This window comes from Lepus europaeus, chromosome 12, assembly GCF_033115175.1.
Source record: "Lepus europaeus isolate LE1 chromosome 12, mLepTim1.pri, whole genome shotgun sequence".
Taxonomy (NCBI): domain Eukaryota; kingdom Metazoa; phylum Chordata; class Mammalia; order Lagomorpha; family Leporidae; genus Lepus; species Lepus europaeus.
The window spans coordinates 99,235,199-99,262,781 of NC_084838.1; the positions used below are offsets into that span (position 1 = coordinate 99,235,199).

At 51.8% G+C, this 27,583-nt stretch overlaps 1 non-coding gene and 1 pseudogene across 1 annotated transcript; both read left to right on the forward strand.

Annotated features, from left to right (window-relative positions):
- The first annotated feature begins 10,733 nt into the window (after positions 1-10,733).
- Positions 10,734-27,583, forward strand: part of LOC133771080 (large ribosomal subunit protein uL10-like) — a 123,554-nt pseudogene continuing 106,704 nt past the window's right edge.
- On the forward strand, positions 18,640-18,741 carry LOC133772090 (U6 spliceosomal RNA). Its single transcript, XR_009867717.1, has one exon. It is a non-coding gene; the product is annotated as a U6 spliceosomal RNA (small nuclear RNA).

The following is a 27,583-nucleotide window of genomic DNA, read 5'->3' on the forward strand; positions in this document are numbered from 1 at the left end:
CACTGTGGTGTAGCGGGTTAACACCCTGGCCTGAAGCGCCAGCATCCCATATGAGCACTGGTTCTAGTCCCAGCTGCTCCTCTTTGATCCAGCTCTCTGCTGTGGCCTGGGAAAGCAGTAAAGATGGCCCAAGTCCTTGGGCCTCTGCACCCACATGGGAGACCCGGAGGAGGCTCCTGGCTCCTGGCTTCGGATCGGCACAGCTCTAGCCATCGCAGCCATCTGGGGAGTGAACCAGCGGATGGAAGACCTTTCTGTCTCTACCTCTCTCTGTAACTTTTTCAAATAAATAGAATAAAGCTTTAAAAATAAAAAAAAAAAACCTCTCTCTCTCTCTTTCTCTTTCTCTCTCTAACTCTTTCAAATAAAATACATAATTATTTTAAAACAAAAAAATACATTCAAAGTGAGAAACCCAAGACTAAATTCAGCAGTGACTTAAAATATTTGGAAAGGAAAATACCTTTCTTTATTTCAAACTGGTGGCTGGAGCTAGAATTCCATCAGGACTAATGTGAGTGTATGAGAGGATTCCAAAAAGTTTAAGGGAAATTGAAATTAGAAGGCAAGTTCAGGGTTAGACGCTGGTGACCATGCCCATGTCCCTTGTCCAAGTTTCTGGGCTCTATTTCCGGTTCCCGTTCCCAAGTCTAGCTTCCTCCCAATTCCAAGTGGTTGGGTCCTTGCCTACCATGTGGGAGAGCCAGATTGAGTTCTGGGTTCCAGCCTAGATCCAGCACCCCCACCCCAATAATTGTGGGCATCTGGGGACCAAACTAGCAGAGAGGCTCTCTCGCTCTCTCTCGCTCTCTCTCTCTCTCTCTCTCTCACACACACATACACACATAATTTTTAAACAAAGTTTATTCTGTTGCAAAAATTGTTTCAAATGCATGCATAGCTTTTCCATGATACTCATTTTCCATGAGTTTTTTAGAAAGTTTATTTATTTTTAGTTATTTGAAAGGCATAGGACACACACATACACATACACACACACACACGCACATGCACGGGGAGGGGGCGGAAGGAGAGAGATCTTCTATCTGTTGGTTCACTGCCCAGTTACTCAAAATGGCCGGGGCTGAGCCAGGCCAAAGCCAGGAGCCAGGAGCTCCATCCCGGTGTCTCACGTGGGTGGCAGGGACCCAAGGCCGTGGCCCATCGCTGTTGCCACCCAGGGTGTGCCTCAGCAGGAAGCTGGAGAGATGTGGAGGTGGGACTCCATCCCACGCACTGTGCTATTGGATGCAGGGGTCCAAGTGGCAGCTTAACCCACTGCCCACAGTGCCCACCCCTCCAGGGACATTTTAAAGACTCTTTTTTGCACCAAAAGCAATTTATCTTTTCATTTCCGCTCTTTTTGAAGCTCCCTCTTGCTACCATCAATCTCTATGTGGTCCCTGATTTCGGATGGTAAGAGACCTGACCAGTTTATATGGCATGGCTATTTTTATATACAGCTATAATAGGGAAAAATCTATACCGATTATTGTTTTAACGGAACGCATTCGTGGTTCATCCAAACGAGTACTTTGGAGTCGCGCTCTCATGCCACACCTGTCAAGGAGCTGGACCTGCCCATTCTTTCTGGCTGCCATTTGTCGGCCACATGAAGATCGCAGCCTCCCACCATAGCCCCTCTCACCTTCCGGCTTGGCCTTTCTACGTCCTCAGATTTTAGCTTTTAGGCCCCTCCCACTTTCTGTCCAAACAAGAACAGGTGTGTCCAAAAGCCAAGGAGGTGGAAATTCTGGAAAAGACTTGGCCGCCGGCCCCGTGGTCAGAGAGACCTGTGTGGATCTGGGAGAGGGGAGGGGGCTCCTCCAGGGAAAGTGAACCGGTGGGCACAGGACCCATGCCTGCCCCCTGCCCACTCTTCCCCAGCAAAGAGACCACCTATGGACAAGGGCCACTGCCCTCAGATAGCGCCCAGAGGGGGCGGGTGAGAGGTAGAGGCAGAGGGGCTGCCTGGAGGCAGGGGCTGTCCCCGGATGTAGGGGGAGGTGAGCATGAGGGATCAGGGGTTAGTAGGGGGTCGTTGTTGGAGCCCTCAGAACCCCATAGGGAGAGACTTGGCTGCCTGGTGGTTCCCTGGGGACTTGGTAGCTGGTGCCTGCCCCTCTCTGCGTGTCTGGCCGAAGACCCCAGTGTCAGCCAAGCCCAGACTCTCTGGGACGTGTCTGCCTCCCTGTGTTGGGCATCTTTGCAACCATCCTGATGAGACAAGTATCGGAGGCTCTCGCCGCACGTTCTGGACACCGTGTGAGTCCCAGGAGTATGCATGGGATCCCTGGCGTGTGGCAGAGATCAGATTCCTCACCACTTGGCTCAGTGGGACTTGACACTCGTGTTTAGTTGAGTGAGAAAGAGAATGTGGCGTTTCTTGCTCTGAGCACAGCGGAATGTGGGAGCTCAGATCAAATTCTGCACAAAACAGGAGACGGGGTTCTCTGTATCTCACATCCAGAAGTCCCCAGAAGTCTCTGCATTTCTGTTTCACCATCCTTAGTGTCTTTTAAGGGCAAGGCCACCTTGGGGCTCAGGATGACTGCTGGAGCCCAGCCTTCATGCCTGCATTCCAGGCAGGAAGAAGGATGTGGGTGAAAGAGTAAGGGGAAACATACCAAATGTCATCCTTCTCTTAAGGTACCTTCCAGGAAGCCCCAGCCGGCATCGGCCAGAATGTAGGCTTCACCACATTACCTGTGGGACAGACTGAGAAACTGGGCTTTTATAGATGGATTCATTGCTGTGTCTAATTCATTGCTGTGTCCTGTGGCTAAGGAAGACAAGGAAACGAGTCCTAGGTGTGCCAACTACGATCTCTCTGGGACACGGAGTAAAACGAACGGCAATGCTGTAAGCTGACCCTGGAATATTTGCGTCCAATGTCAGACACCCCAAGGTGCCTTGGATTAGAGGCTCCGGACTCCGCCCGCGATCGATAGTTCTGCATCACCTTACTCGATTTCTATTTCAAAACCTTGTACGTAAAGGTGGGATGTAGCACAAAAAAACAATCACAACTTTTGCTTAGCTATTGACTGGGAAAACGATTAAACTCTCCTCCCAAAGCCGTCCTGGACTCCGTGTCCCCATCAGTTCACTTGCCATTTAAGCAGCACAGAGCCAGAGTGGAGAGCCTGGTCAAGACACAGTTTGTACCCAACAGATAAAAGAAGGTACACTCCAGCCCTGACAGTCCTCGCCCCTCTGTCTTCCACTTCAACCAGGAAAGCAGTGGTAGTTTGATTCCTGGATGCAACGGAGCGAGAAGCAGCAGAGAGGTTTTGCTGAAGCATTTGCTAGTGGTTTCAAAGGAGACTAAAGGGGCGGAGACAAGGATTAAAAAGGGTATTTTTGGAAATAAAGCTAATCACAGGGAGACAGGGACTCATTCATTGTGTCCCAGAGAGGGGAGGGAGGAAGAGGGCGGGGAGCCCCCAGGCAGAGGCCCTGCTGCGCTGCCGGCACCCGGATGTGGTGTGGCCACCAGGAAGGTTCAGGGACTCCCACGTGAGAAAGCAGCCGCACAGCAGGAAGAAGGAAAAGCCACGCTGCCTTCCCACGGACCGAAAGGAAAAATCCAGATGTGCTTTCTGCCTGCCAGCTTAGGCTCTTTGCATGAACTTGCAGGCATCAGAGCTACCTGTGAAAGTCTCCAAATAGATCCAAGGCAGATAGAAATCTCTCCCCTTCTACTCACGCAAGGACAGCGAGAGCTGGGGGCCCCTTCTTCGCCACTGAGAGCTCTGCAAGGCTTGCCCACCCCCCATGGCCATCAGATCAGCAGGTGGCTGAATGTCACCTGCCCAGGGAAACAGCAGGCTAATGACCCCTGAGTGAGTGACCTCCAACCCCAAGGCTACCTCCTGGTCCATACTGACTGCTGGATCCCAGCCATCATATTTTCATTCTGTGCGGAAAAGAGGCTACAAGAGAAAGGGCAAGGCATGAAAACAGTGAGGAGGCATTGAAAGTGATTCTCACAAGGGTGTGCCGGCTGGGGCCAGAGCCCTTATCCCGTCATATCTCCCCATCCTCCTCTTCCCTTGGAGGACATCATGGTAACCTGAAGGTGGGTTTTACTGATCCTCCATCCCTACCCCACTGCTTCATTCGAGGTCTTTTCTTAGGATGATGGTGCACTCCCAAGGGGGCTTATTCCCACTTCAGAAATGGAGAGGAGAGTATAATGAGAGCCAACCCAAAAAGGAACAGCTAACAATACTACTGCAGGGTCAGGACGGACCAGCTCAGTGTCCACTCACCTTCAAAAGAGCCCACGCTGAAATAGACAAGTGGAAACGGTGTGGGAGGGATTGTGGTCAGTAAGCCTGACTCCTGTCTGGTCGTGGCAAGAGTCACATGGTAGCTCATGCACAACTGGTCTTCAGAGCTGGGAATCAAGCTTACACACTGCTAAACAGAATGTGCCCTAGCCTTCCACCTTTTCCAGTATCCTCCCCCCATCATGACTTGGAAGGCCAGGGAAGAATCTAGAATGTTCTAGAATGCCCCTTCCCCTGGAAGTGTCAACATGGAAAAAGCCAAGCCCCAACTCTGGAGAGTCCATACCCCTCCTGTCTCCACTGCTGGCTCTGTGTTGTGTTATCTGTACCTGTCCACCCCTCCAGCCTGGGGTACAGACCCTTTGGGTGAGGTCATTCCTGGGGAGGATGGGCTAAGCAGGTCTTGGAAGTGGCTGAGAGCCACTGGGCTATGGAGAATAGTCTAGAACGTGGCTACAGTCTTCACAGGTTTGCTCCCTTGGCTTTGTGGGTGCCTCACCCCATGGGGTTCAGGGGCCTTTGGTATCTGCTAACCAGGTCTAGGATTGGTACTATCTACCCTACAAGACAGAATAATACCAAAATTTCACATATGTGACAAAAATGGTTTTGATATTTGCACGTACATCACACAGGCTGGCACTCTCCAGGAAAACCCCCATAAAAGTGATTTAGCATGGCCTTAAATGGCTTAGGTTTATTTCTTTTCATTTTATCCAAAAGACAGAGAGACACAGGGAGAACTTCTGTCTACTGGTTCACTTCCCAAAGGCCTACAACAGCCAGAAAACTAGGACAGGCTGAAGCCAAGAGCCTGGAAGTCAATGTGGATCTCCCATGTGGGTGGTAGGGACCCAAGGACTGGAGTCATCGCCCGCTGCTCCCACAGGGCACAGAAGCAGGAAGCTGGCATCAGAAGGAAGAGCGAGGACGTGGCCTAGCCCCTGCAGCATGTGGGCATCCCACGCAGCATCTTAACTGCGGTGTCAAACCTCTGCCCCTAGCCTGGTCTTTAAGGCTGGAGAGACGTGAGAAGGAAGGCTGCACTTCCCAGGCAACTTGGGAATAGAGAGCGGTCTGGTCGGAGTAGGCATGAGAGGAGTGAGCATTGGAATTTGGAATGTGCAGTGGTGCCCAGAGGTTGGGCAAGATGGTGGAGTGCTTTAACTGCTCAGTTGTGGGAGTGCTGTGGGTTAAAGTGTATGTTCTCTAAGACACATATGTTGAAGTCTGAATTCCCAGAATCTGAGACTATGACCTCATTTGGAAATAGGGTCTTTGTCAATAGAGTCCATCGGGAATAAGGTCTGCAGCGCGAGTAGGGAGGAGGCCAATTCAATACAATTGGCATCTTTATAAAAAGGAGTGAGGCTTTTTTTTTTTTTTATTTGACAGGTAGAGTTATAGACAGTGAGAGAGAGAGACAGAGAGAAAGGTCTTCCTTCCATTGGTTCACCCCTCAAATGGCCACTACGGCCAGCGCTGTGCCAATCCGAAGCCAGGAGCCAAGTGTTTCCTCCTGGTCTCATATGCGGGTGCAGGGCCCAAGCACTTGGGCCATCCTCCACTGCCCTCCTGGGCCACAGCAGAGCTAGACTGGAAGAGGAGCAACCGGGACTAGACCCCGGCTCCCATATGGGATGCCGGCACTGCAGGCAGAGGATTAGCCAAGTGAGCCACGGCGCCGGCCCCGAGGGGTGAGTTTTGACATTGAGATGGAAATGTGAAATCGAAAGGCAGACACGAGCGTGATGGATCCATCAGCCAAGGAATTACTAGAAACCTCCAGAAGCAAGGAGAGCCACCTGGAGCAGCCGCCCTGTCCCAGCCTCAGAAGGAACCCACCCTGCCAACACCTTGATCTCAGACCTCCAGGCTCCAGGGCGCCAAGACAATAAATGTTGTTGACACCCCCAGTCCGTGGCACGGCGTTGCGGTGACCTTAGCAAACCGATCCCAGGAGGTTGTCTGTAGTTTGCAGAGGGTGGAGGAGCCTGGGAGCAGGGAGGACACACGACAAAAGCTCTGTCCTGGAAAGATGAGGGTGGCAGGTGTGAACCAGCAGGAGGGGGTGTGGTGGCCATTGGCCGTGGTTGGGGGCTGATCTCTCTGCAGTTCACCAAAGCAGCTCCTTGGATCTCTGGACGCTGGTGCGTGTGAATGCAGACAATGGGCAATGAGAATTCCGCCTGATGGCCGGCACCGCGGCTCACTAGGCTAATCCTCCGCCTGTGGCGCCAGCACACCGGGTTCTAGTCCCAGTCAGGGCGCCAGATTCTGTCCTGGTTGCTCCTCTTCCAGGCCAGCTCTCTGCTGTGGCCCGGGAGTACAGTGGAGGATGGCCCAAGTGCTTGGGCCTTGCACCCGCGTGGGAGACCAGGAGAAGCACCTGGCTCCTGGCTTTAGATCAGCGCGGTGCGCCGGCCACAGTGGCCATTGGCATTGGAGGGTGAACCAACGGCAAAGGAAGACCTTTCTCTCTGTCACTCTCTCTCACTGTCCACTCTGCCTGTCCAAAAAAAAAAAAAAAAAATTCTGCCTGAATGTGCTTCTCCTCCTAGCTCGTGGCCACCCTCAAAAAAGGAATAGCTAGCCGTGGTGATATTCACAGCCAACGGGAGAAGACTTTAGAAGGTGGCATCAGTGACATGACAGCCATCAGCTCTCGGGCTCCAGTTGTCCCTCTGTGGATCTGGTGATGAGGACCACCCTAACTCGTCTACAGTGCCAGCGGATGGGACGGCCCCTGGCTTCGGCAACACAGGAGTCAGGACAGCTCTATTGCAAGCTCAGTGGGATGAGGAGGGAGATGCCCACCGCCGTGGTTTTTTCCATGTTTTTGCATCGGCTCAGGCTCTCGGGAGCTTGCCTCCATCCAGTAACCAAGGAATTGCAGTGGAACCCCACTGATCTTAGAAAATCACCTCTGTTCTCTCCTCCATGAACCGAGTCCCCCCGAGACTTCAGGGAGAGGAGGATGTCGGGACAGGCGGTGATATGAGAGAGCTTGCGCTCTTCCCCTACAGGTGGAAGAACCAGAGAGAATCGCGCTCGCTGCAAGAGCAGCAGCAGCAGCCTGTGGCTTCTGCCCCAGTGAGCCCCTGAGCTCTGCTACTGTAGAAGGCCCTCGATGGAGCTGGTACTTGGCTGTGCCATGGGGACACACAACTGAACCCTATGAACAATCACGATATGTTTTCAGCCCTGAGAACTCAGGATCTCCGGGGCTCGGAGGCCAGCCAGTGGGACAGGCACCTGCTTGGACACCACCAGCTGCCATGGAGAAGGGCAGCAACTCAAACGTTGAGCCTGGAGGTGACATGAGTCCATCTGGTCCTTATGTCCAACCACACCGGTCACACGACATGCCCAAAACTCAAGGGAGTGGAAAGAGCTAGAACCAGTCTCTGATTCTTCGACACGGAGAGCAGAGGGCAACACGAAGCAGCGTTCACTGGTGGCGTACCATGATCCTGCAAGACTGACACTGGTCTCCTAGTCCAAGCAGGAGGCTCGGAGAGCTCACCAGGTATGCCTGGGAGAAGACCCAAACTCAGCACCTGATTCTAAAGGGCATGTTTTTTCACCCTCATTCACTTCCCACCATCTTCTCTCTCTGCCACTCCTCCCTCCCACACCTGCCCCCTTCTTTTCTGCCTCTCTCTCCCTCTCTCTCCCTCCCCATCCTCCCTCTGCTTTCCCCTCTCCCCGCCTCTTCTCTCTCTTTTGTACTTGCACACATACACACAAACACACTTCATGCATATACCTCTTCCCCAAGTCCTTGGGCTCCTGAACCTGAGTAGGAGACCTGGAAGAAGCTCCTGGTTCCTGGCTTTGGATCGGCACAGCTCCGGCCATTGCGGCCATTTGAGGAGTGAACCAGCAGATGGGAGACCTCTCTCTCTCTCTCTCTCTCTCTGTGTGTGTGTGTGTGTGTAACTCTGCCTTTCAAATAAATAAATAAATCTATGAAAAAAGGAGTGTTTGAGCAAAATAGGATTCCTGCACGTAGGCAGCGTTCCTTCCTCTGGAGATGGTTCTCTGCAGAGCCGCGCACCGTCACACAGTGACACAGAGAAGACTCAAAACACCGAAGTCAAGCAGTTCAGTCCCGAGTGCTACCAGCAGAAAGAACAACGCAAAGCCTGAGCGTGTGTTGAGTTTAGCACGGCCGCGCCAGGCTGGAAGTCGGACAGTGCTTGCCTCCTGTTAAGCGCTCACTGCATGTTCGGTAAGACATGCGTGGGTGAGTGCTTTGCTTTTGGAACGGCGGCCGGCAGTGCTGTCACTCCCCCAGCAGGAGCGGTGTGTCAACGCTGAGACATCAGGAGGGGTGAGGGGACAGCCAGAGGATGACTCCCCCCCCCCCGCCCCGCCCCGCCCCCGGTGTGCTGTGTGTTGAGGATTTGTGCTTCAATGTACTCAGCTCTGTTGTCAAGAGGAGGAAAGAAAAAGGCATGAGAGAGGGTGACTCAGAAAGCCAATCTTGTGAGCAATCCCGACAGCAGAGAAAGCTGACGGAAGACGCCTGTGATTCCTCGGAGACACCTGGGACCGGGGCCGCGCTCTGCTCTTGCCAAAATTGCAAATGATTTTGAGCACATCAGTTTTGATGGACTTGTGTCAGGGGAAAGCAAATTGGCTGGGTTGATGAGGGCAGGTGTCTTAAGAAGCGTAGCTGTGAGATGACAGTGCAATGGCAAAGTGACAAAGAGGGAAGGTGTGGGGGGGGGATTTCTTCAGTGAGTGACACCTGACCTTGCATGTGACAACTTCAAGGGAGATGGGATCCCGACAACCTCCCGCCGTGGAGGTCTCTTCCCTTTACACCGTCTTCAGTACCTTTGTCTCGGTACCAGAGAGTGTTCTAATGTTTGTTTCACTTAAAAACTCACAGGCGAAAAAGAGGGCTTTGGATCCACACAGAAAAATTAGGTAGAGGAAGCAGATTTTCCAAGCAGGTTTTTTTTTAAAGATTTATTTATTTATTTGAAAGTCAGAGTTACACAGGGAGAGGAGAGGCAGAGAGAGAGAGAGAGAGAGAGAGAGAGGTCTTCCATCTGCTGGTTCACTCCCCAATTGGTGGCAACAGCCGGAGCTGCGCCAATCGGAAGCCAGGATCCAGGAGCTTCTTCCAGGTCTCCCACATGAGTGCAGGGGCCCAAGGACTTGGGCCATCTTCTGCTGCTTTCCCAGGCCATAGCAGAGAGCTGGATCGGAAGTGGAGCAGCTGGGACTCGAACCTGTGCCCATATGGGATGGCAGCATGGCAAGTGGCAGCTTTACCCGCTACACCACAATGACAGCCCACCCAAGCAGTTTTTGAGACCCCATGTCCGGTTCGGTTTGTGCAGCCACAATTCTGCTGTTGTCATTCCCCTTCCTCCTTCCTGACGCTCCGAGAGTGCTCCCTTAGCCTCCCCTCACTCTCTGGAGAGCTGCAGCTAGCAGTCTTTAATTCTGTTCTTTCACTGTTATTTAAAAAAAAATGTTGCTTTCTGAATGGTAATTTCAGTGGGTTTAGACTTCACAGTAGCTAACTATCACCTGACAACACTGGAAAAATGTTGTGTCATTTTCATGTGGCCCCCATGGTTTCTTGCAAAAAAAAAAAAAAAAAAAAAGCTGCTGTCATGTGGATTGGTGTTCCCTTGTAACTAAGGTGTCACGCCTCTCTTTTTGCTTTCAAGATTTTTTTTGTCTGTACAGTTCAAAAGTTTAACGACGGCATGTCTTGGCGTGACTTTCTTTGGGTGTAGCCTACGTTCCTATGTGAGATTGATCAGCTTCCTGCACCTAGAGGCTAGTAGTGTCTTTCGCCAAACTGCGGCGATTTCCAGCCATTGTTCCTCTGCACCCTTTCTCAGCTCCATGCCTCTTCCCTTTGGCACCCTAATCATGCCAGTGTTGGATTGTCTGCTAGAGCCTCGCAGGTTCTGAGGCTGCCCATTGGTTTTCTAACCTGTTCCTTTCTGTGGCTCGGGAGAGGTTAGTGTGATTGCTCTGAGTTCAGGTCCGGTGCACTGGAAAACTGCAGAAGACGCAAAGCAAACAGGGTTGGCCCAAAGAAGTAACGCCCGTTTCGGATTTGTGGTCATGATTGAGACGGCGACCTGTCAGTCCAGTTGGGTGATACTTTTGTGGCTGAGGTCTGCTTGAACGCACACAGAAAGAGGAAAAGCAGTTAAGTTGAAGCAGGGTAGGGTTTTGACAGACAACCGTAACGGGGGAAAGTAGCAGAGGATTGGTTGTCATGCGAGTCCCTGGACAGCATGAAGGGATCGGTGAGTGGAGGGTTTCCATGGAGATTCAATTGTTTTGCACCTGCAAGAAGAAGAGGCAGCATTCGTATTTTGGGAAGCTCACAGCTGAAACCTTATACATAGGCCTCCCCTTATGATGGGCAGAGGCAGGGAGAGGAGAAAGTAGATAAAGATGAAGGCCCGACAGGAGAGGGATATGCAGGCCAGCCACGAGATGACCAGCATGAAGCATCATGCAAACGCCGTGGCACTAACCCAGAGCGCCCCGGCCGTCCCCAAGGGTGGCGGCGACGGGAAGAGGTGGGCTCCAAGCTGTTGTCCACAACTACAGGCGACCGAGTCAAAAACAACCTGGCAGGATCCAAGTGGAAGATGGCAGGGGTGAATTCTCAGGGCCCAGGGACTTGGTCAGGAGAGAGGGAAGAGGAAGGCTTGGATAAGGAACAGGAAGAAGGAGGCGCCAGCTGCCACTTTCTGGTCCTGGCTAGGCAGCGGGTAAGTCAAAAACCACCTGGAGAACAGCCAGGTGGCAGTGGTGAGAGCAAGGGAGGCGAACCTGAGGGCGCAGGGCCCAGCAAAGCGGGGCAGGAGTGGAGGGTGCGTTGTGGGCCAGATGCCAGGCCATGAGAGAGTTCAGAGCTGGAGCCTGCGGGGACGGACGGGAGCAGAGGGAGGCGTTTCGGGGGACAGGTGGGGTCCATGCGTTTGCATGCAGGGTGCATCCGCGAGGCTTCTCCCTGAAACGCATGGCCCAAGGGGGGTGCCCAGGTTGATGCAGGCTGTGGGGTATGGCCCCCCCTCTGTCCTCAGGAGCCCCTGGTGATGCGAAGCTCTGGCTGACGGGTTCCAAGTAACCCCTGCCTTTCTTACGCCTGTTCTCTCTACGCTTACCTTTAGTTTAATGTATTTGTTTTCATTTCACTTAAAAGGTAGAGAGAGACAAACATGCAAAAAGAGGTTTTCCACCCACTGGTTCACCTTCAGCCCCCAGATGCCCACAGCAGCCAAAACTGCGCCAGGCTGAAGCCAGGAGCTGGGAACTCCTTGCAGGTCTCCTGTTTGGGTGGCAGGGGCCCAGGTGCCTGAGCCACCACCTGCTGCCTCCCAGGGCACACATCAGCAGGAAGCTGGGATGGAAGCAACGTGGCCCGGACTTGAATCAGGACATCTGAGATGGGCAGCAGATGCTCCCAGCTGCTCCCACCAGTGAGCCAGACTCCTGCCCCAGCGCCCGCTTCCCACCTGGCCACTTCCTGTCACCTCAGAAGGAGCGGCTGATATGCCCTCCGGGTGTAGCTTTCTCTGCCTTTAGGTGAGCTTTTGTGTGAAACCTGGCTTTCTTTCCCTCACACCTGATTTTCTTAGAACTTGGCGATTTAGGGCCCGGCGCTGTGGTGTAGCGGGTAAAGCCACCACTTGCAGTGCTGGCATCCCATATGGGCGCTGGTTCTAGTCTCCTGCTGCTCCACTTCCAATCCAGATCGTTGCTGTGGCCTGGGAAAGCAGTAGAAGATGGCCCGAGTACTTGGGCCCCAGCACCCACATGGGAGACCCAGAAGAAGCTCCTGGCTCCTGGCTTCGGATTGGTGTGGCTCCAGCCATTGCAGCCAATTGGGTAGTGAACCATCGGATGGAAGACCTCTCTCTCTCTGTATCTCTCTGCTTCTGCCTCTCTGTAACTCTGCCTTTCACATAAATTAAAAAAAAATTTAAAAACAAAAGAACTTGGCAATTTAAGAATAATGCTATAGCAATAGAACCAGAAAGCAGAAGCTGAAGAAGCTGCAAGTAAGGTGGTAATTGTCTGGCTTACTCCATACGTGGTCAGTGTTCAGAGCAGCTCTATGCAATGCTAAGGCTTCGGACTCCGGTGGTGAAACTGGAAAACAGGGAAGCGTTGAGGAGCAGGAGTCTCTCACGGCCACTGCACAACAACGAGGGGCACAGCCTGTGCTGCTCCTCTCACAGTTCTGTGCACAGCTGGAGGATTCCACCGACCATGGGCTGAACACGTTTAGGAAAAAAAATCTGCACAGGAGCTGAACGTGTATAGACTTTTTTTTTTGTTGTTCTTGTCATTATTCCCTAAACAACACAGCATGAAAACTGTGTACACAGCTTACACATTGTGTCGGGTATTTAAAGCCATCTAGAGATGACTTAAAACACAAAGGAGAGAGGGAAGCCCACCTGAATTCACAGCCTGCCAGCCTGAGGACCCCAAGCAGCCTGGCTCTGAGTTTTCTCCAGACACAGCAGGAATAACAGATCTAAAGCAGGAGGTCTGGCCTGCACTTTTCTTTCAATGACCCGGGATGGAAGGCGCAGGAAGGCACAAGGGATGGTCTTAGAGGAAGGAAAATAAGACCCCACCTGCTCTCTATAGATCCTGGCTTTCCTCACAGTCCTCATGTCCAAAATCTTCAGGTTGGTGAGGTTTTTCAGGTTTTTTTTGTTTTTGTTTTTTTTTTGTTTGTTTGTTTTTGAGGGGAAGAAAAAGGGAGGTCTCCATCCATTGGCTCATTCTGCAACGTGCCTACATTTGACCCGCATCTTCATGAGTTTCTGACATGAGGGGCTAGTCTGTGTGAGTCCCTTGTGCCACGGGGTTCGCTGAGCCTGAATCACAAATGGCCAGCTGCTCTGCCTCCGCCCAGCTCTTTGAGATGTCAGGAGGGTGGCTGGTGTCCCTCACGCAGTTTCCCCTTGGGTGTATTTAAGGGATGGAGAGGAACAAAAAAAAGCAAAACACACGTGTGAGGGTGTGTGCATGTTGTCTGCAGGCATGTGTGTGTCTGAGTGGACCTGTGGGGTGTGATTGAATGTGAATGTGAGGTTTGCGTGTATGGTGCAGGTGTGTTTATGAATGGGTGTGGCATGAGTGTGTAGGTGTGATTGAATTTGTGTGTGGTGTGTGTGGTGGGAGTAGGGTACTTGTGTGTGTGTGTGTGGTGTGTAAGTGTGCATCCAAGAAGCGTAGTGCTAGGATAACAAATTAACAAAACTCAACTCTCTCTCTCCAAACAGTTTTGTTGATTTATTATTGACACACCATAAAGTTCGCTCACTTAAAGTGTACAGTTCAGTGGGTGGCAGTGTATTTACAAAGCTGTGCTGTTGCCACCAGAATCTAATCTTAGAACATTTATATCACCCGCACAGGAACCCCTGGGCCATGAAGCAGCCCGCCCTCCCCCTGCCTGTAGCACCCATGCCCCAGCCCAGGCACCCCCAGCCCCTCTGCCGCAGTGTGGAATCACACCTCATCTGACCTTCGGGGCTCACCTCTCCCCTTCCCAGCTACTATGGACAATGCTTCTGTTGATGTTCATTTTCGGTTTCTCCTGTGAATGCATGTTTTCCTTGCTTTTGCATAACTACGTAGAAGTGCAATTGCTGAGTCATGCGCTAACCCCATGTTTAGCCTGCTGAGGAGCTGCCCTGCTGTTTCTCAAAGTGGCTTTTTACTTAGCTTGAGGTGGAATCCTCACACCCTGCCAGCGCACTTGCCAAATGGTGCAGCCTGTATGGAAAACCGTGGCTGTCTCTCGGGTCGGTGCAGAATGATCACGGGACTAAGCAACTCCACTCCCAGAGAGACGACAGTGCATGTCCATGAAAACTGTACACAAATGCTCACAGCTGCATAGTTCAGAAGGTGACAAATCCAATGGGATCGATCCACGCAATGGGAAAATGGCTGACAATACAAAGCAATGAAGTACTAATGCCTGCAACATCCCGGATGAACCTGGAAAGCCTTATGCTAAGGAAAGAAGCCAGGCACCAACCACCACGTATTACTGCCTAACTCCATACATGTGTCGTCTCCGGAGGGAACATAATGACGACCTGGGGCACAGATGGGGGATGTGACAAGGTGGCTGTTAAAGGGGCGTGGGGTTTTGTTTTAAGGTAACGAGCATCTTCTAAAATCAATTGTAATGGCAGATGGACCACCTAGTGAATATACTAAGAGCCATTGAATTGAGCCCTACAGATGGGTGAATTGTATGGGTCTGTGAATTACATCTCAAAAACATGGTTAGGGGTTGGCGTCTGGCCTCCTGGTTTTGGACACTAGTTAAGACGTCAGCATGCGACATCGGAGTGCCTGGGTTTAACGCCCAGCTCTGCCTCCTGTCCCCAGCTTCCTGCTAATGCACACCCTGGGAGGCAGCAGGGGGTGGCTCAAGTCACTGGGTCTCTGCCACCCACATGGGAGACCTGGATCGAGTTCCTGCTTTCCAGCTTGGTCCTGACCCAGTCCCAGCCAGCCACTGAGGGATTTGGGCAGTGGACCAATGCATGGGATCTCTCTCTCTCTCTCTCTCTGCCTCTCAAACTTAAAAAAAAAGTGGGGAAGGAAGGGTTAACCAAAGTTGCTGAGTGTACTAGGTGCTGGCTGCTACCACCCTCACGTGGACAAAGTGGCCTGGACAGAAGCCTTCTCTGTTCTCTTTTTCTTAGGAACAACCAGGATTTGCTTTCTCTACCCCTGCTTTTTGGTTGGCATTTAGCATTGCTGGCTAACGTGGAAGAGACATCCAATTTATCCTGCATATAAGAACAGATATATATATCCTGCATATACCAACACCGGGCCACGATAGAGAAAATGGAGCTATTTATGGACCTTCTCTCCCAAATCCAACAACCTAGCTGTCACAGGGCCGCCTTAGCTTCCTTCACCGTGCAGGACAGTGTGCACCTGTTCGTGTGCGTGTGCATGAAGTGTGCCACTCCCTCCTAAGAGCCTGGCTTGGGTGGGCACACCAGGTGCTTCTTCTGGGAGAGCCATGTTGTGGGAAGAGCCAGCAGGCTCACTCACTGCCCAAGGTGCTCGCCCCTGAGCGCCTGTCACTGGAAGGGAAAGAGGGAAAGCCGACTCCAGGAATGGAGGAGATGCTGGAGGCTGGGAGCCTGGGTCCCCTGCCTGCTGCTGCAGCATGGAATCACGGAGGCACAGAGACCCTGCTCCCAGCCGCTGACTGCGCGATGACAGGATTGAGGCCCTGGAAGCTGACCTGGAGTTCAAGGCACCAACAGAACCCACACGCCAGCCTCTGCACCCCGAAGCCCCGTTGCAAGTGCCAGGGAGGCTGCCTGAGGTTTTGTTTAACCCTGGGCCCGACCTCTTTCTCTGCTTGTTTTCAAAAGATGGTTGTTTTTGCTAAATATCTCTGCAAGGAAGTTACGATGGCTAAAATGGTGAAGAACTAGTGGTCAGCCAGACCAACCATTTTTTTTTTTTTTAACAGAATTGTTGAGATACGACCCACATGTCATAAAGGTCCTCCCTGTAAAGTATAAATCAGAGGCTTGGGTAGATTACCTTATCACTTTTACAAATGTCTGTAAAAACTTTCCACTTTAACCCTTTTTAAGTGTACAATTCAGTGGTGTTAAGTTCATTCTCAGTGTTGTGTAACCTTCACCACTGTCTATTTACAAAACATTTTCATTGCCCCAAACAGAAACTCTGTACCCATTAGGCAATCAGCCCCATCCCCTCCTCCTCCCAGCCCCTGGCAACCTTTGGCCTACTTTCTGGCTCTATGAATTTGCTTCTTCTAGATATTTCTTACTCATGGAGTTGCACAAAACTGTTTCTTTTGCATCTGGCTTGTTCTACGCAGTGTTGTTTCAAGGTTCATCTATGTTGCTGACTGTATCACAATCTAATTTCTTTTGTGATTGAATAATATCCCTGTGCAAATGTGTATGTGTGCGTGTGTGTGTGTGACACAGAGAGAGGGATCACATTTTGTTTATCCATTTCTCATGCACACTTGGGTTGCTCCCACCTTTCAGCTATGATAAATCTATTATAAATAATGACACAATAACCATTGACATGCATGTCCCTACCCCAGGCCCTGGTTTCAATCCTGTGGGTCTACACCCAGAATTGCTGTAATTCTATTTAATGTTATAAAAAAACATCAAACAGTTTTTTTCACAGCGCTCGTAGCCCTCCATCCGCTGGTTCACTCCCCAATTGTCTGCAATGGCCGGAGCTGCACAGATCTGAAGCCAGGAGCCAGGAGCTTCCGCCAGGTCACCCACGAGGGTGCAGGGGCCCAAGGACATGGGCCATCTTCTACTGCTTTCCCAGGCCATAGCAGAGAGTTAGATCAGAAGAGGAGCAGCCAGGACTCGAACCAGTGCCCACATGGGACGCTGGCACTGCAGGAGGCGGCTCTACCCACTATACCACAGTGCCAGCCCCGTTTTAACTCTTATAATTAGTTTGTTGATATTGTCTTTGTTATATATATATATAAAATGTGAGGGAGGGAGTGCTAACTTCAGTGTTTTGCATGTAGAAATCTGATTTTCCTAGCACTGTCCATGTTTTTTTTTAAAGATTTGTTGATTTTATTTGAAAGGTAGAATTAAAAAGAGAGACAGAGAGAGCTCAAAGTGTGTGTAGGGGGGTGGTGGGGAGAGACCTTCCATTTGCTGATTCATGCCCCAAATGGCCACACACAGGTAGAACTGGGCCAGGTGGAAACCAGGAGCCTGGACCTCCATCTGGGTTTCCCGCAGGAGTGGAGGGCCCCAAGCACCTAGGCCATCTTCAACTACTTTCCCAGGCATATTAGCAGGAAGCAGGATCAAAAGCCGAGCTGTCAGGACGCCAGTCAACACTGATGTGGGATGCCAGCATCACAGGCTGCAGCCCCAACACTGCCTTTTGGAGAGTGCTTTCTTCCCGCACCGGATGGCCCTGTCTGCCTTGTTGAACACCAGCTGATCGTGGGTATCTGAGTTTGTTTCTGAACCCCCGATTCTGTCCCATTTGTGCAGCTCACAGTAGCTCTGTACTCAGTTTTGCTAGTCGGAAGCGAGAAGCCTCTCATTTTTTTTTTTTTTTCTTTTAAAGATTGTTCTGGCTGTTCAGGGGGACCCTTGCAATTCTGTGTGAATTTGAAATCAGCTTGTCCGTTTCTGCAGAAGAGGTCATTTGCATGTTGACAGGGGCTGCGCTGAGTGTGTGGGGTGGACGTGTGGGCACCATCGCCCTAGCCACGGCACGGTGCCTTTTGCTTATTAAGGTCTTCTTGGACTTCTAACAATGATCAGGTGGAATCAGAGAAAAATAGAAGAAACAGCCCCCGTCTCCCAGGATGCATCTATAAACCAGATCGAGTGTTTTCTGTCCCCCAGAAGTTTGCAGATTGTCCGTCCCCTGCTTTTTTTTCGGTGAGCCCCTGACATCGGCATCACAGAGGAAGTCGCCTGCTATGCGCTTCCAGATGGCTTTGCTGGCATCAAGGACGTGTTCGTTGCGCAGCAAGTTCTCCCACTTTTAAAAGTAATATCCTCAAAATGATGTGGAAAATGTAAAAACACTGGGCTAGGGGCCGGCACTGTGGCCCAGCAGGGTTAGCCTCCATTTCCGACCCTGGCATCCCACATCACAGCCCCAGGTGGACTTCTGAATGCCCTCTTCCCACCGAGCTAATGTGCCTGGGAAGGCAGCGGATACCACCCTCTTAGGAAACCCAGGTGGAGTCCCTGGCTCCTGGCTTTGGCTTGGCCTAGGCCCGGCTGTTGCAGCCATTTGGGGAGTAAACCAGCAGATGGAAGACCTCACTTCTCTCTCCCTCTCCCCCTTCCCCCGTCACTCTTTCAAATAAAGAAATACATCTTTTTTTAAAAAAAAAAATTGAACCATGTGAAAAATTAATTTTCTATAGTCAGTTTCACACACACAAAAAAAAAAAACCACAGTGGGCCGGCGCCGTGGCTCACTAGGCTAATCCTCCGCCTTGCAGCACCGGCACACCAGGTTCTAGTCCCGGTCGGGGCACCGGGTTCTGTCCCGGTTGCCCCTCTTCCAGGCCAGCTCTCTGCTGTGGCCCAGGAGTGCAGTGGAGGATGGCCCAAGTGCTTGGGCCCTGTACCCCATGGGAGACCAGGAGAAGCACCTGGCTCCTGGCTTCGGATCAGCACGTTGTGCCAGCCACGGCGGCCATTGGAGGGTGAACCAACGGCAAAAAGGAAGACCTTTCTCTCTGTCTCTCTCTCTCACTATCCACTCTGCCTGTCAAAAAAAAAAAAAGTGTTTTGTGCTCGCTTCGGCAGCACATATACTAAAATTGGAACAATACAGAGAAGATTAGCAAAAAAACCCACAGTGATCTGACATATTGGACAATTGACTCCTTTTTCCCCAAGAGGATGACACAAATCCCTAAGATAAAGATGAGCACTCATAAGGAAAATTGAGCCAAGGATGTTTGCAAAAGACATGCGAAATTGACCAGCGGACAGACTCAACCTCCTTCCTAATTCAAGACAAGCACGTCGTAACAACAAGCTGGCATGTCCTACCTATCAGAGGGGCTGTGACCAAGTGTTGAATAACACCCAATGCGTGGGTGATGCTATAGGGAATTACATACATTACCTGCCTGTGGGAATAGAAATGGGTGCAATTGTCTGGAGAGCGATTTGGCAAGCCTTATTAAAATTGTTCAAGAAATTGGCCTTTGACTCAAATGTCTGTTGGGAGTTGAACCCACACGTAGGGTCACAAACGTATGCCGCAATAAGCATGGAGAAAAGCTCTTCCTTGTCTTGCAGCTAATGGCCAATGCAAAGCAAAGTAAGAAACATCTAGGCAGCCATCAGTGAAGACCTGTTAAATGTGATATATTCAGGGGCCGGCACTGTGACACAGTGGGTTAACGCCCTGGCCTGAAGCGCTGGCATCCCAAGTGGGTGCCGCTGCAAGTCCCGGCTGCTCCACTTCTGATCCAGCTCTCTGCTAAGGCCTGGGAAAGCAGTAGAAGATGGCCCAAGTCCTTGGGCCCCTGCACCCACCTTGGAGACCTAGAGAAAGCTCCTGGCTCCTGGATTCGGATCAACACAGCTCTGATTGTTGCGACTATTTGGGGAATGAACCAGTGGATGGAAGACCTTTCTTCCTCTCTCTTTCTGGCTCTGCCTCTCTGTAACTCTGTCTTTCAAATAAATAAATAAGTCTTTTTTTAAAAAAAAAAAAGCATTTCTTAATCCCATGGATACTTTTTCATAATACGTTTCCATGAACATTGGAACACCCCTCTGAGCATGTATTTCAAATTTTTTGGTACCAAGATAAACTTATCTTTTGATTCAACTGTGTACAAACATTTTAAGTACTCTTATAACATGTTATAAAGCAAAGTTTTAAAGAAACTAAATTTAAATGAGTACTTTCTAATTTTTTGAATCTTTGGGCTAATTAGCTCACTTCTTCGATGCAGTTCACTGAAATGGTGAAACCCTTTTCATGCGAATAGTGTCAGTCATTAAAAGATACACATATGCCCAGACATTGGTACACACACACCTGCATCTCTGTTAGTCACTGGATTTGTTTTTCCTTTGGTGGAAAGAAGAAAGCTGTGTGCATGTGTGTATGTATATGAAGTGTTTGTGTATAGTAGGTGTGTGTTGTGTACACTGGTGTGTGCAGTGTGCGTATGTGTAAGGTGTGTGGGGTGGTGTAGTGTGTGTAGTGTGGATGGTGTGTGTGTGTGTTGTGCACATGTGTGATGTGTGTATGTTGTGTGTGATGTGGGGTGTGTGTGTGTGAGTGGTATGTGTGCACATTCACATGTGTGTGAACGCGTGTCTGTGCAGATGGGTGTAACCAAGTCCTATCCCCCAAGGTAGGATCTTAAAGCACCAGGTAAAATCCTGCCATGCAGAGTCCATCCAGAGAGGGTGGGCGCTGGGGAAAGAGCTCCCAGCTGCCGCTGAGCCTGGGGACGCTGGCACAGCCACCGCTGTGCGCTCCACTGGCAGTGAGCCCAGCGTCATCATCTGCCTGTGGCGTGGACACCAGGTCCACGGGCTCAGCCCCAAGAGCAGGGATGTGCCGGGAGGAACGAGGGTCGCCTCCCACCCATCTGTTCTCTCCTGGGCTAACCAAAGCAGCACAGCCTGAGCAGAGGCCCTGGTGGACCACATGCTGCCCAGCGCCCAAGAGCTCCTCAATGGTTTTCCATTCTCTCCTGAACGGCGAGACTGGGCAAGCTGGTTTGCAGCGTGCCTTTGAACTCAGAGTTTGGATACACACCGCACAGGACTCCCAGTGCGCTGTGCTTGCCCGAGGCCAATCCGAAGCAAGCACAGGCTGGGCCCACAGCAGGGGCTTCCTCCTCCTTGGTGGCTTCGGAGTTCACCGCAGAGCTGGCTCCCCTCAGCTCTAGGACAGTGCAGGGGTCTTTTTTTTTCCATTTTCCAGGATCCAGAGGAAGGGCCCATGGCATCCATGGCCACATAGCGACAGGGGCGGGTCCTTGTGCCTGGGCTCCAGACTCTGGCCCAGAGAGGTCAAGAGAAGGAGAGAAAGGAGACTGGCGCAGGGGCCACGCTCTAAGCCACGGATGTCGGCTTCACCTGGCACATGGTGCAGTTGTTCCCAAACACGACCTTGGCCTTGCATCGCTGGCAGCACCAAGGCATTTGCCTCGGTCTTGGGATCCTAAAACATCCAGGGAACCCCGCAGTTAGCGAGGGCTGCTGCAAAGGATAGCATGCCTCGGCTGCGTCCAGGATCAGGACTGGACCCAGGGATCGAATGCCGGGTGTGCCAGCGCCTCCTGTTGGGAGTCTGACGTGCTGTGGGAACACCTCCCCATGGTTGCACTGTGATGACTGTGAACAGAGGGAGTCCCTTGATGAGGTGGCGTGGACAGTATCCAGGTCAGTGCTTATGGGGAGGGCTGGAAGACGACACGGTAAATCCCAAATCACTGTGTTTTTCGGTCGCCCAGCTGTATTACAAACACAAGGCACGATGTCACGGAAACCACGTAATTCTCTTCAAGATAAGCCACAGTAAGAGTTCTATAACAGGTTCAGCGAACATTCACATACAGAATCACTCTCGCAAGCCCCTATTGAAAATGTAAATGTTGCATGGGAAAACATGCACAGGGCTGGAATGAGGAGTTTGTCAAAGAAGAAGGCTGAGCACTCAGTATTCTAAATCGTTCAAGAGACTTGCCTACACCCTGGCCACCACCCCCCCAATACACACCCTTGGAGGACACCCTTGACACTCGACACTCGGACAAGGATCCAGCATGGGTATTGGTAAAGTTCCCAGCCACAGGTGAGAACCACTCAGGTCCCCTTTCTAAGGAGATCCAGTCACAGTCCGGGTTACAATGAGGATCTGGGAAGTATTGCACCGGGCAAAGCTTTTCTCCTTGTGTAGCAGACTCTGTATCAGCAATCATCACCAACCTGGAGAAGCCTCTACAACGCTGTGCTCAGTGGGAAAACACGTGGAGCAATGACCCGCGCAGTTCAATGTCATTTGTGTGACATTTGCTGGACATGAGGCGCACTATTCTACAGATGCACGGATTTCGACAACACTGTTGTGTCTATGCTTCTGGGCGGACATGAACTTACCTTTTACCCGCAGTTTGATACATTATCCGCAGTGCCCTCCTCTCCAGGGAAAGTATCAAACCCTTGGTGGGGGGCGCACCTGCTCCATGTGGAGGAGCAAAGAGCTCATGAACAGGGCCCTCCACAGGAGCACCAGGGCTGCCTGTCCGGTTTTGTTTCTCAAAGCATCCGAGAGCAAACAGGGCAATACGGGAGTTCCTGTGAATCCAGGTGCTGGCCACAGGGCTGGTGTTTATATTCTATGTGGTTATAACCAACTTTTAAAGGGCCACTGGCCGCTGATGGCTTGCAGGCATTCATCAACCTGCAATGCAGATGTGGGAACAGCTGCAGGCTTCCAGACACCCTGGAGCAGGGAGGCCCCCACCTGAGCAGAGGCTCCCGCCCAAGACCCCGGGGATTCAGCCCCTCGCATCACCATGCCTCCTGAGGCCTGTGCTTTCATTGGGGATTGGAATAAACTCAGCACACACCCGTGTGCATATGCACACACACACACACGTTTGATGCCGCAGCATCCTGAACTTTCAGTAATACGCACATCCCATTCTGACCCTGAGCCTTTGACCCAGGGCTCCCCTGCCAGGCACACCCTCCTCCCTGTCCCTCTGAGCCCCTCTCACCTGACCCCAGCTAATTCTTAGCGTGGTTAGACCTCAAGCAGATCTCACCTCCTCTGGGAAGCCTGCCAGAGCTGGGCCTGTTGCAGGACAGTCTTCCCTCATGGACAAAGACCTACTCACGTGTCTGTCACCTTGAAGGTGGGTGTTCCTGAAGACAGATCTGTGTTAGTCACATTGTGTCTCAAGCTAAGCTGATTGTGGTGCCAACGATTTTTGAAATCCATGCGTAGAGATTTGTAATATGCATCGTCTTTGAAACTTTCCGCGGATGTCTGGTATACATATGAATTTTTTATATAAACCTGTACAAAAGGCAAACTAATCTGCCATGGCCAAAAGGAGAGCAGGGGCTGCCTGGGGGTGGTTGCGTTCAGTACCTTGAGCAGAGTGACGATTTGACGAGGGACACAGGTATCAAAACTCACCAAATTCTCTACCCTCAGGTATGTGTGATGATTTGTACGTGAGTCTATTTCTTCAAAGCCCCCAAAAATGCCAGCAGAGAAATATGTAAGTGGATGATGGGGGTGCAGGGGGAGGCGGCACCTGGTCAAACACAGCCCTGCTGTTTAGGTCCAGATGATGGATACTCCACACAGCACAGGGCGCTAAAGCATTTCATTTTCTTAAAAACCAGGGAGGGTTTTTTTCTTTTTTTTATAATAGTATGGGGGGGGGGGGGGGCTGGCGCTGTGGCACAGCAGGTTAAAGCCCTGGCCTGAAGCACCGGCATCCCATACGGGTGGCGGTTCCAGTCCCAGCTGCGCCTCTTTGATTCAGCTCTCAGCTATGGCCTGGGAAAACAGCAGAAGATGGCCCAAGTCCTTGGGCCCCTGCACCCGCGTGGGAGACCCAGAAGAAGCTCCTGGCTCCTGGCTTCAGATCAGCGTAGCTCCTAATATTGTGGCCAACTGGGGAGTGAACCATCGGATGGAAGACCCCCCCCCCCCCTCTCTCTCTCTGCCTCTCCTTCTCTCTCTGTGTAACTCTGACTTTCAATTAAATAAAATAAATCTTTAAGACAAATAGTATACGGGCCAGCGTACAGTGGCAGCAGGTTAAGTAACCTCTAGGGCTCCAGCATTCTCTATCAGAGCATTGGTTCAAGCCTCAGTTGCTCTGGTTCCTATCGAGCTTCTTGCTAATGCACCTGGGAAAGCAGTAGATTATGGCACAAGTGCTTGGGCCCCTGCACCCACATGGGAGACCATGTTGGAGTTCCTGGCTCCTGACTTCGGCCTGGCCTAGACCTAGCTTGGAGGCATTTGGAGGAGTAAACCAATAAATAGAAGAGCTCCCTCCCCATTCTACCCCGTGTGTGGTGTGTGTGTGTGTGTGTGTATCTATCTCTGTCACTCTGCCTTTCAAATAAATAAATAGGTCTTTTTCATGTAATATATACCTCTTTTAAATGATTGTTGTTTTTCCCCCAAATGCTGCAAGGCTAATTTAAAAAAAAAAAATAAAAGAAAGTAAGGGGCCAGCATTCAGCTGTCTGTGACATCTGGTGGAGATATTAAGGCCGGAAAAGATACTGACACACGCACCGCTCAGCCTCAGTCCCCACCACAGATTCTCAGAGGCAGGAGACTAAGTCGCAGGCTGGAGAGCAGAGTGGACGAGTCACAAGTCCCAGAAGCCAAATGCCTGGGTTCAAATTCCTGTGCTGTTTCTAGGGAGCTGTGTGACCTGGAGCAAGCGCCCCGCCCTCTCTGTGTCTCAGCTTCCTCCCCTAAACGCAGATAATCCTCCTACCTGTCCCGTGGGGTCACTGTCAGTTCACAGTTCCGAACCCGTTCACACCTGCCTGTTGGACACCTGCCAGACCCCCCTCACAGGTGCACGTTGTGACCCAACTTTGCTCTATTATGATTGCTATTAATTTCTTCATGCAGGCTTTACCCCGTCCCTCCCCAACCCCCAAGAAAGTGCTACGTTGTCCTTTCCCTCTGCTCTGACATCCTAAAAAAGCAGCATTAAATGAGGCGGAAAATGCCCTTCTGGGATGGCTAAGCCCTGGCTCTTGGTGAGCATGCATTGGCTGAGTGTGGGCTGGCTTTCTGGTGCTTACTTTATGTTTTGGCTCACCATGGCTATAACCACCCTGGCAGGCTGAATCCCAAGGGTTGGAGAGAACACTGGAACTGAGTGCCATACACAAATGAGCCTCCTTGGCAAGTCTTATCCTAGGCACATATTGTTCATCCGTTAGCCAAAGCCACGGGGCCATCAGCTGGGTCCCCAGCACACCCCCTAGGAATCAGACAATGGCAAGGGCACCTCCCCCGGTGGCCGAATGATTTGTCAGTGTTTTCAGGGCCCCGCCTCATCTGTGCCCGAGTGATAGAGACAGCTGGGCACCTTGTCCCCACTCTGGTGGCCGGACAAGATCTGGAAGCACTCTCACCTGCCCGGGGCCCGCAGGCAGGACAGCCGGCACTTCCCACGCACTGGCTTCTGTCTGGAACAGCTGTCTCCAACAGAGCTGTCCACGAGGGCGGACGGTGCTCTGCCAACCCTATTCCAAAATGCTTGCGACCAGAAGGGTTGTGAATTTGGGATTCTTCGGACATTGAAATATTTGCAACTCCGTAATGACGTATATCGGAAATGAGGCCAAAGTCTGAAGATAAAATTCACTTATGTTTCATATACATCTTCTTCCACAGCCTGGAGATAATCTTATACCATTTAAAAGAATAACTTTGTGCATGAAATAGATTCTCCTGGTATGGAACTTTCTGCTTGTTCTGTCACTCCCACGCTCAGAATGACTCAGGTTTTGGATTTGAAAGATAGTGGATGCTCAACGGGTAGCAAGTGGCCTCCTGTGTCTTCTGAGTATCAAGAACCTCTGTTTTTTAGTTTATTTTGTTCTAACGAATGCAAATGTGCATGGCCCACATGGCTCGTGACCACCATGCTGGTTAGCACAAGGTCCTGGGCGCCACGTGTGTACTCCGCCCCGCCACGCAGGCATGCACTGAGCGTCGGGGTGTGCACCCAGGGACTCCTGGGTTGAGGTTTCTCCCAGTGACAAGGAGCAGCCGTGACATCCTGGGGCACCCACTCCAGGTATGGTCTGCTCTAGATGTCTCACACAACTCACCTTGTTGTCAGAGCCATCCTGAGAGTTGGCACGCCCTTCCCCTGGGCAAGAGCACTGAGGCAGTCCGGTCACTTTCTCTGGCAGCACACAGCGGCCACGGTGGGGACACGTGTCCCTTTACCGGCTTCTGCGCCGTATGCAAAGCCGCCCCGTGCCAACCTTGCCCTGAGCACAGCCCAGGCGTATCTGGCAGCATCTGCCCTCTCCTTATGGGGGCCTGTTTGTCTCCTGGGAGACCATCGCTTCCACCCAGAAGGCCCAGGCTGCACTCTTGGAAGGTACAATTTTGGCTCCCGATTTGGCCTCAGGGGTATCCAAGGCCCTCAGAAAAGGCCTTGGCAGCCACGGCGTGTGGGAGTATCCTTTCTTCTATTGTTGAGAAGAAGGGGGGATGCCTGGGCTGTGGGCCTGACCCAGAGCGCTTGCAGAAAGAGCAGCTGTCCAATCTGGGATTCCCCCCCCCCTTTGGTGTGCACCTGTGCCCTGCAGGAGGGACTGTGCCCATGGCAGGGCCACCGAGCAGATGGGCGGGATGGGGGTGGCCAGCAGCCATGAGCGGTGACTGGATGCACTTGCCATGGGCACCACTCCCAGCTGGCAGCACTGGACACCTGCCCACCCTCCCCTGGGCTGTCCGCGGGCTTTGGATCATGTCACGGCAGAGCCTGTTGGAAATAGAGGAGCTTGGAAATCACTTTTGAAGCCATGTTTTCTGTCTCCCAACGACGCTGACTTCGAGCTGTTTGTGCACGCTGGTGTTTCCTCATGTTTCGTCACCACACACTGACATGATTGACAGCTACACAGGCGGTGCTTTCTCGAGGTCAGAGCCCAGGCTGCTGTGTGAGGAGCGGCCAGTCCTCACCCATACCTGCGCACGCCTTTCTTCCCAGCACACACCTGTACACACTCACCAGCCTCCCTCGGGGCCACGTGAAGCCGTGTGGCTAAGTTCTGCCCATTGAGTGCAAATAGAAATTGTAGCTCCAACCCTAGACCTGTCCACAAACCCCTGCCAAGCATCTCTGCCCATCTGCAGTGGGGGTGAAGAGGGCTCCTAGAACCTTCTCTAAGGAGGAGTCTGGGCTCCAGAATGATCGTGTAGAGCCAAGAATGCCTCCACCCACTGCACAGTGCTCTGAGTGGCAGCTACATTTTTATTTCAGCAATCCCCTGCAACCTGGGGGTGTCGGTCAAAGCCATTAGCCCACTCTGAATACTCCTAAAATCCCTCATCTTGTCATGCATCCTTCACTGATTTCCCCTGTAGAACCCTTAGAGAAAAGCCTGCTACAGATAACAACATCCACCTTGGAACAATGCTGGCTGATTTTGCTTCTCTCGCACAAAGTGAATTCACCCGTGATCTGCACAGCAGCCAGAGCTGAGAGGGCTGGAAAGCACCTCCGTGGGCGCTGGTGAAGGGGCCGACGCTGTACACGGCCCCCACGCAGGCTCTGCAAGAAGTCCAGCCTGGATCTGTGGGCATGGTTCGGGTGAACACCGCGCAGGAAGACGTTGTGAATGAGTTTGGGCTGGTCCACCCCTTTACAAGGGTGTCATAGCTCAAATAGCCATACATTTCTGCAGCACGTATGGGTGAGGTTTCTAAGGCAGAACTGAGCGGGGCCTCAAGCCACCCCCAAAAGATCAGGGGCTGCAGTGCGGTGGACACAGGGCAGAGGGTCTGGGGGGAGAGGGAGGGGGCGAGCAACAGGCCGTGCAGAGCGGGTAAGGTCAGGTGCAGGAGTTCAGACTGTGTATCTGGAGCAAGGAGAGAAATTGCCGGAATCCCCTAAACATGATTAGGTTTATGATTTTGGAAGTCTTCCTGGTGGCCCAGGGATGGAAGGAGAGAGTGGGAGG